At 42.9% G+C, this 9,790-nt stretch overlaps 1 long non-coding RNA gene across 1 annotated transcript; it reads right to left on the bottom strand.

Annotated features, from left to right (window-relative positions):
• Positions 1-868: 868 nt before the first annotated feature.
• LOC141751380 (uncharacterized) lies at positions 869-9,420 on the bottom strand. Its single transcript, XR_012589971.1, has 3 exons — positions 9,317-9,420; positions 3,814-3,932; positions 869-1,181 (listed from the first exon to the last, which is right to left on the bottom strand). It is a non-coding gene; the product is annotated as an uncharacterized LOC141751380 (long non-coding RNA).
• Positions 9,421-9,790: the final 370 nt, after the last annotated feature.

The raw sequence follows: 9,790 nt of genomic DNA, 5'->3' as shown, positions 1-9,790 counted from the left end.
CCTAAGGCACAGATCCTGCTCCCCACAGGAAGGGAGGGGTGAGGGAACGGGCAGCTCTGCACGCTGCAGTAGATGAAGGCAAACACAGTATTTTCAGGTACAAAAACCAAAGCTGGCCCAGCGCAAACTCCACAGGCTCTTTGCACAAATCTCAAAGCACTCAGAAAAGCAGAGTTTCAGCAAAATATGTGCTTATTGGCTTTGGTAATTTAAGTTCCTTCCTCTGGCCAGACAATCTTGTCTTAATGGTATCCTATTGAAGCTCCTCAAACTGCAACACGGACACCCACGTGTCTAATGGTGTAGCTAATGGTGTAGTTAATGAAAAGAGCTGACTTTCCCCATTTCACAATCCTCACTATATGCCTTAAGTTTCTGATGATTAAATTGAAATGCCTATTAAAAAGAGGACTTTCTAAACATCAGTGCTGCACATCTGATGACACCCCTTGAAATCTGGACTAGCCAAAATACAAACTTTAAGGCTTAGTCAACTTCTATTCATTCTCCTGAACTGGTAAAAGGAAAAAAAAACAAAAAGACAAAAAAAGACAAAAATAAGGCTACAATTTCTTACAATATTTTAACTTTCCATAAAGAGAATTTTAGTTCGAAATTTTGGTCTTCAAACTTAAGATATCTTAATATCATTACTTCCTGCTAGCACATCAGACCAAAAGGACATTGTCTAAACTAATTCCTCGGAAAATATACTCTGAAAAATGGAAGTCTGTGCTCCTGCAAAACACTTGGATTTTTCTGAGCAAGCATTTCCTGAAAGAAAACAGTTCGAGACCATTTTCAATCAGATTTTCAAGATCAAATTGTCACCAAGAAAGAAGAATGCAAAAATCTCTAGAGAATTTATTTATTGTTTGTTTCTTTTTTACATTTTGGCATTGATGCACACAGACAAGCAGTGGCATATAACAAACTTTCTTCCTTTACGGATCCTGTCACCATATTTAAAGCTGCTGCACAGTGAAAAGAATAATCCACGCAAGTCTGAAGTGTGAATTAAAAGTTAACTGAGTAAGATTTTCTCACAAGAACAAGACTGTTAAATCTACTCCTCCACTTATTAAAAAATCAGATGCTGCAGTATAATTTTTCTCTTCATTCGCCCTCCTCAGCTGATCAGTAATGAGACAGTTTAACACATTTCCCAGGAATCTCGCTGCCTGGAATGGGAACACAAGAGGTCATTTTGATTCTTTCAGCTGTTAAAAAAGAACATGTCCATCAAAAATGATCCATTAGGTCAGAGGGAGAACTGGATTTAAGAGATTTATCAGCGTATTGGTGTATTATGCTTGTTATGATTGTAGTATTCCCACTACAATAAGCAGTACTTTAAATAAATTAATAGCGAGAATCACATGTGTCATTTGAGTTATTCCTACAGTGAATTTCATGCTGAGGAAAGTTGCTCTATAGCACATCCCAGTGAAGGACTAGGGAGGGATCATAAACAACCACCATCTCCATAGGGGTGCCACTTTGCCCCAAGCCCACCTTATGTCCCCAGGAGAGCCAAGGACCCGGCCCAATCCAGCCCAAAGCCTGAAATTTCATTTTTAGCCTCATCTGCATTAGAAAAGCTTTCCTACTGCTGCTTTAAATATACAGCAATCTCTGTTCCTGCAGAGGCAGCATATGGCAGTAGTGATGACTTATACCAGGCTGCCAAATAAAATCTGTCAGGCTCACAAAATTATTTTTGCCTCTGCAGCCACAGGCAGAGGGAGGGTTTGCTAACCTTCAGCGGGTACCGAGACCTCCGCTCTTCCAACTCCTGACAGACATACTTACGCCAACAAACTTTTCCCCTAGTAAAGTTAGCACACTCCTGGCATGACTTTTTTTTGTTTTTCACCTCCCCTTCAAGATTTCCTACCAGAGCAACCCCACCATCAGCATATCCATCTTGAACCCTTCCTGCCCTCGATAAATACAGCCAGAGAGAATCCCATCTTCGCAGGTTGCTATAGATGCACTGCTGGCAGTGACCTTTCCCTGGCAGTTCCTCTCATTGCTCCACAATGATAAAAAGAGAAGAAGGGATGATGATAAATTAAGCAATTCTTTATTGGTTTTCCCCAATTACTGTAATAACTGCTAAAGTGAAAAGATTAAAGAGAAGTATTCCTGTTCCATCACAATACAACCTCCTCCCCAAAGAAATTCCCCACTTTGATGATCATGTAACATTTCTTCACACCGATGTCTAGAAAGTTAACACCTAACATCCATTTCCGAAGTATCTGTTTAAATTACAAGCACAGCACACACACAGCTGCACACAGATGTCAAGGACAGAGAACTTAAAAAAACTAATAATTTTAAGCAAATTAAAGATCATGACACTTTCAGATGCATCAGTGGCGGTAACCACACAGAATGCATTGGGTTGGAAGGGACCTCTCAAGGCCATCTAGTCCAACCCCCCTGCAGTCAGCGGGGACATCTTCAACTGGATCAGGTTGCTCAGAGCCTCATCCAGCCTGGCCTTGAATGTCTCCAGGGATGGGGCCTCCACCACCTCTCTGGGCAACCTGGGCCAGTGTCTCACCACCCTCAGTGGAAAGAACTTCTGCCTAATGTCTCATCTAAACCTGCCCTGCTCTAGTTTAAACCATTGCCCCTCGTCCTGTCGCTGCATGCCCTCGCAAACAGCCCCTCCCCAGCTTTCCTGGAGCCCCTTCAGGGACTGGAAGGGGCTCTAAGGTCTCCCTGGAGCCATAGGGTACCAGTTCGTCTATTTGTGTGCTCCACTGTGCAGCAATAGCTCAGAGCTCTCTGCAGACCTTTAAAATAATTTACGTGGGCTTTTATCCATGAACATGTGCATCACGTTTCTTTAAAAAAAAAATCACAAGGAGCTATAACCGAAAACAGATCACGTTTCTCAGCAACTGGCACCCTCTTTTGCTGACAGGGAAAAACATAATCAGTGCTAACATTTTGTTTCTGAAACACGGCTTCTATTGTCATCACAGTTTGACTCACCACACATAGGATCAGCCTGTAGTTGGCAGTTTTAATTTCCTGGTAGTGCAAACACGCGGCCTGGTTCCAAGCCCACAACTTGTCTACCAACGTAACACGTGAAGTGTCGTAAGCTTATATTTCAATTAAATAAACAGTCCGGATTCTCCGCTTTCAAGAGCCACAAACAATGTGATATCCCTGAGCTAAGTTCTTCGTTTTATCACGCCGAGAGGTAAGCTAAAATCCAAAATGGTGATTTTACAAATTCCATTTTATTGTTCTCTTTTTAAGATATACGACAGGCAGAGGAAACACAAATACAGAAGACTATTGGGATGCTTGCAAAGCTGCTGCATCAACATGTTTATTTACATGCTGCTGCCACTGGTGCAGCAGTGTACTGTAGGTCCTGTATTTTAATGGCAACAGAAAAAAAAATGCCCCAAATTCATCAGCCCAGTAGAACTAACTTGCAGCGATGGCAACTGATCCGGAATCGACACCCTTTCTCCATAAGAGAAGCTCACCGGGCTAAAGGTTAATTTTTAAAACAATCGGCTAAATGACTAGGAATTACATGCTAACATCACCAACCTAAAGGCCTGATAGCTCAAAGCCTGGGCTAATTAGCCCAGACAGAGAGCGGAGAGAAGGTCAGGGCGGACAAGATCACCTCCTGATGAAAGGAAAGCAGGGACCAGGTCTCCACGTTAAGTGAGATGCTCAAGTTGCTTTTATACTTCCAGATATTGCCTGCTGCGTTTCCCCTGGCAGTCGGGTGCCCTCTGCAAGGAGATGGGGTCAGGACCAGCTTTCGCTCACCAGTGGCTGCTGCACGGTGGGTTGCATCAGCTGGAATCGCCCTTTCTCCAGCATCACCAGCACAGCGGGACAGAATCTGGCTTGATATCCACCTTGAGTTCTGGGAGACTCCTCACGGGCTGAAAATAAAAATGGGTTGGCATGAAGCTTTTTTGCACCACCTAGAAGTCTGAAGTTTGTAACCAGCCCCCCAGGAAAGCTTTCTGGTGGGCTAAGGCAGATGTCTCCCTCTTGGTGCTGCTAGGAGGCTTTTCTTGCTTTTAAATTGCTAGGTATGGGTTACAGGAGGGAATGAAACATCTGTGCAAAAAAGGCTCTTCAGTTCTAGCTTTGTACATCATGCAACACTTTGCAGTCCTTGTTTGCGACAAGGTCTCCGAATTGTATGGTGGTGCGAGGACAACAGCTTAAAGACAGGCTGATACCTTTGTAACCACGCTTCAAGCTCTAGTCTGGTCTTTGGTGGCATGGCCCTGGGAGAAAACCTCCTGTTTTTTCTCTCCCAGTGTGTTTCTGCAAAACAAGTCACGTCACTGTGGAAGAGGAAATATATTGTGCCCGTATATCAAAAGGCAGCACATTGAGATGAAGGACTTTTCACACTGCCTTGCAAGCCACAACTCCTCTTTGCCTATAGCCACTTGGAAACATCACTCCAGCAACCCAGAAAGCACACAAAAAAAAAACCAAAACCATCAGTTAATGTTCTTCCTAATGATCTATACAAATCTGGAAAGCAGACCTTTTCAATCAGAATGCACACTGCAGAGACAAGAGATAGGATTACCCCTTCAAATGCCAAGAAAATGAAGATTTTCTTCACCCTTTTTTCTTTGCCCCTGGAAGTCTCTCTAAGAGTTCAAGCAGTTAAAGAGGTAAACATTTTGGCCTCAAAGAAGGATGAAGTGATATTTAATCAGTAAAAGACTTTATCTTTACTGCCGATTGATTCTACCCATTGATTTTCAACAGTCAAAATCTATTTCACTGGAGGTCTGTATGCAGTCTAATTAAACCCACTTTCTCCCTCAGTTACTTAACAGAGTGCACAGAGAGAGAATAACACCACTTTGAAAGGTCTGCAAGCTGCGGACTCGTACTTGTTTTGCTGGGATTGCAAAGCTGCCAGAGACCAGCCATTGGGTCTGAGGAGCAATAATATGGACGACGCTTTTTTACGTATATTGAACAACCCAGTTATTTCACAATCGGCTGCGCTGTGTTGGTTTATTCACCTGTTCTGCTGTTTAAAAATACAAAGGACGCAGCACTTAAATGTCATTACATGTGCTGCCACCAAATGAGCTCCAGAATCCTTTCCCATCTTCTGAAAGATCCCACCACCACCCCGCGCATCACGGTCACCCCAGGGTTTGACAGACAAACGGAGCAGATCTGCACTCGTATAGGAACACGCTCCTTGCTGGTCACTGAGCATCGCACCACGTAAATACATCATTTGTGTTTAGCAATAGCTGTAAAGGGGAAAAGACTAGGAGCAAAAGAGGAAGCGGGTACCCCTCCGTATCCACAGTAGTGTTGTAAGGAGCCAGGCACGTGAGAGACCAAGAGACACCCGTAATTTGAGAAAGGATGTTGTGGTGATTCCGAGGAGGTGAAGGAAGACACAGGTAGTGCTGGATGAAGCAAGCTGTATCCAGACCACCAAAAGAGAAGAGGTGTTTCGTTAAGACTTATGGCTATCATTTTACTTTCTAATCCTTCTTTTCCAATGATATTTTGGCTTTTACTGGGTTGTCTGGCTCTTGCTAAGAGACCCCTGAAAGAAGGGGCCTTGTCGGAGAGAACTATGGGATTTAATAGCCTAATATAATACACGAGGGGCAATTTCAAAATGCTCTTCCATGAGAGGGAGGTTAAAGCACTGCTAGCCCTGTAATAAAAACAGTCTGCTATCAGCTCAGACTGGATTTGGTCTTCAGCACGGACTTCAAGAGAGGTGAGACTTTGTACCCCCCCTAACAACGCATCTCCCACTCTTGTCTTCAGCACAAAACAAGAAAAAGTAACTTCAAAGTGATCTCTTTTTTCCTTCTAAAACAAAATTCTTTCTCAAAGGATTTTGAGTGTTGAAGGACATCACAACCCAAGAGGCTAGAGTCAGAGCACAGGCTTTTTAATGCCGATTTGCAGCCAGTGCTCTGGAAACCTGCAGCGACGGAAAGATGAGCTCCTTTGACCTAAGGTCTGAAATTCTTCAATTCAGACCACCACAGAGCTGCACTATCTAATAACAAGCAACTACAAACTACAGCTTAGCTGTCTAGGGGCAGTTTGTCATAAAACCTTATCAAGCTTTTACCTAGCTTCCATTGCATCAATAAAAAAAAAAAATTGAAAACACTCATGTTCTACAGTTTAACCATCAACATTTCCAGGATTCGGAAGGTCACAGTAAGGCTCTAGTGCATGAAACTTTCTTACCTTAGCTAAAAAAATAATCTTATAGTTAATTAACTTTAGTTAAAATGAAGAAATTGACCATTTATCTATAATTGCTTTACTCCATAAAAATCATAGTTGTACCACAGGAACACTTATATACTGAAGCTACTAGTCGGTGGTTGACTTTTTTTAATGCCCAGACATTTTTCCATCAGAAAGATGTGGTTTTAGTAAAATAAATATTTTTATATGGAAAATACCATTTAAAAGGATACTAAAGCTATATTTTTAATAAATTAAACTTCATGGAAAACTGAACGACTTTCTGTTTTTAATCTGAGAACACAAGCACTCCCCGGGGGGAAAGGGAAGAAACTTAAAAGGTGAAAGGGAACAAAATCCAGAGAAGGAAAATGGAAAACTCTACTTGCATCGCCAAAGTGGCACTGGGATTTTATAGCAAGCGTGCTTTTGTTTAGGGACTGCTCTGAGAAGTACAGAAGGTGGAAGCATTTGGTCCAAATCTACAAAGTCAGAGGATCAAAACTCGGGAAGGCTCCCCTCTGCTGGCAACAGCCGCCAGAAGGAACCGGCTTCAGAACGGCAAAGGTTCGGAGCCAAAAGTGGTTTCTCTTACTCTGTGTAGGACTGTTTCACATCAAAACTGTCGTAATAGTGGTAACACACACATTCCCCCAGCTGTTAACACTCATTCACTTGTGCAAGTTGGGAGAGTAATTTCAAGATGGTTTTAAAGCCCAAAATGAAAGGCGAGGGGGCAAAGTGCACCAATACCAGCCTTTAGTCCACATAGACACCTTAATGCTCAGGGGGAGCAATATGGAAAATATCCAGACCTGGGCTGCAGTTTCTTACTTATTTCTTTGAGGGTTCCTTTATGCTGGATATCATTATTGAGCTTGGTTAATGAAGAGTCGAGCCTTTGCCTCCACTCTAGACTGCATTTCTAAGATTGTTCATGGGAACAGTCTGCTTCAAAGTAGGGATGTACTTTGAAAAGCACCAGAATGCAAGACATCTCCATGGGCTGCCTTTGTTTGTCACCTCTCACAGGCCCCAGAACCTACTGGCTAAGTCAACAAGAGAGAGCATCACACGCAACAACCTTTGTCTCTCAGCTCTGACATCTTTGTGGCATCTGTAACCCAAGATCAGTCCTCCCTTGTTCCTAGAATAAGGCTGGAAGAGAGACAAGACAGATATATTCTTAAATTCACCTTAACTAATATTAAAATTCAACCTTGTGAGGTCAGAGATACTCCCAATGAGAATAAATCAGCCAGATTTCCTTAATTTGCAAACCAGGCAATTAGAAGACTGTTCTTGTTTGTACACAGCGAAACAGTAGAAGCAGTCGAGCACAACTGTTGAATTATGATCACTCTTTCCAAGGCAAAACCACACCGATTTCTACATCATGATGATTCTTCCATTCATGAGAGCTCATTCATCCCACATGGCAGTGGTGAGAATAGCTGTAAATCTTGACACTTCTCCCAGAAATGACTACACTTACAGAAGAGCACGCTGAAGTGAAAGGATAGTGTATTTTTCCTCTTCTTAGGATTCCTTTCTGGCTCATCCCTTCCAGTACCAAGTTTCAACAAATCCAAGAATTTCTGACATTGCAATAGCTCATTTTCTATCCCTGCCCTCAGGTTCCAGATGAGGGTTTCATTACAAGCTCCGTCCTCCCGGTCTTATTTCTCAAGTTTCAAGAATTTGAATGGAGGTGTTTAAATGCACAGCTTTGTAAGGGGGTGGAGGGGAAGAAAACAAAATTTAAAAAAGAATTATCTGCTCTACCATTCCATTTCATTCAGAGACATCTTGCAAGAGATAATGAATTTGGAATACCAGTAAGATTGCATAATCCAGCCACCCACTATCAGGCTGCTTAGCACGAATTTGGCTATATTTTTCCCCTCGCCAAACTGTTCCTGCAGCAGGCCCCTGACTTGGCAGAAACGCGGCCGCTATTCTGGCTGTAGAACACATTTAAGGGGAACACTTTGTTCCACTGTGTCGAATTTATTCTCGGCAAACTCTTCCTTCCTGCTCACGGTGCCCCCTACTCCGGATAAAGCCACTGACACCGGAGCAGCCCCAGCTCATCCATCACCCAACGCCACAGCTCCACCGCACCATCTTTTGTGGGGAGTCTCGAACAAGTGGCAGAGACCTGTTGATGGAACGACCTCTCCTGCAATAACTCCTCTCAATGGGCAGCATGAAAAATGCTCAGCACAGGACTCATTTCAGATGGAGTGACAGGAGCCGCACTTAGAGGTGGACCACCCGGCCAATCTTGGGTTTCTTTACAACTGTGACAAAGTCTTGTGTCCTCCTTCTGCCTCAGTTCCCTCAATACAAACTGCACATAAAAAAATCCCTATGAAAGGAACTGCTGGACAGAATTAATACGGGGTTTCTTCTCTTTTTTTATTTTTCCCCTCGCCTCAGCTCATCAGACCTGGAGACTGCTTTAACAACCTGCTCCTCTCTTGTCCAAGTTATCCTCACCTTCATTGAGACACAGCAACTAAAAAGGCAGTGGGAGGCATTTTGAACCCAGATCTCCAAAAGGGATTTGTTTGTTTGTTTTTAAACTTGTCAGAAGTGCCTGTTAATTCCACCTAGGAATCAGTGAAGTTGCTCATTATTCCTCAAACAAAGCTAGAAGACAAAAGCTTAAATACCTACGTGCTAGTACCAGGCTGCAGGCCTTTAAAACGTCCAGCAGAACAGTACAGTCAAACACGCCGCTCCCAAACTCAGAGCTCTTTTATGAGACAAAATTTTCATTGAAATGAAAGAAACAGATGTGCTTTGCCACAAAAAATGGAATAACACAACGTGTAATATTATCAGTGCTTATATCTAACCTTGCCTTAAAATCATTAACTTTTCTATAGCTTGCTTTGTGGCTGAGCACTTTCTATTCCACATGATGTTCTTCTGAACAGAAGAGCACTCTCAAGGGAATTTAGCCTAACGAGAGGAGTCTGTGATGACACTTAAAATCATCCATTTATCTTTTGAGAAGAAACAGCATAAGTACACTCCCCATACTCACAAATTTGCTTCAAGTTTGTTCTCCAGGATGAATTCAATCCCAGGCCAGCTCCATTAGCTTTGGCTTTGGTGGCTTTATACCATGCTTGGTTGTTCTCCGCGAATCGGTTTGAGATCCCCCAACGGCTTGCACCTGAGAGCCATGGGACAGTAATTAACTCAGGGTTAACATCAGCTGGGTTCACAAATGAACAAGGGATGCAAAGGTTAAAGGCTCCACATCAATTCTGATGATATATCCACACAGAGACTGCCTTAAAGTGATTTGCAGTGATTAATAGGTGTTATGAGCTGGCAGAACCCGATACAGGCACACGCCAGAGTTAGGCTTCAATAGGAGAGAGGAGACCTGATGGCTTGACACATATAAAAATAGAACTCCCTTACTACATCTTCACTACATTTTCTGAGCCTGGCAGAACGCAAACAGCAGCCTCACATCGCTAAGCCAAAAACCCACCGAGGACATAGAATT

Source organism: Larus michahellis, chromosome 14 (assembly GCF_964199755.1).
Source record: "Larus michahellis chromosome 14, bLarMic1.1, whole genome shotgun sequence".
NCBI lineage: Eukaryota > Metazoa > Chordata > Aves > Charadriiformes > Laridae > Larus > Larus michahellis.
This window is presented reverse-complemented; position numbering and strand designations above follow the sequence as displayed.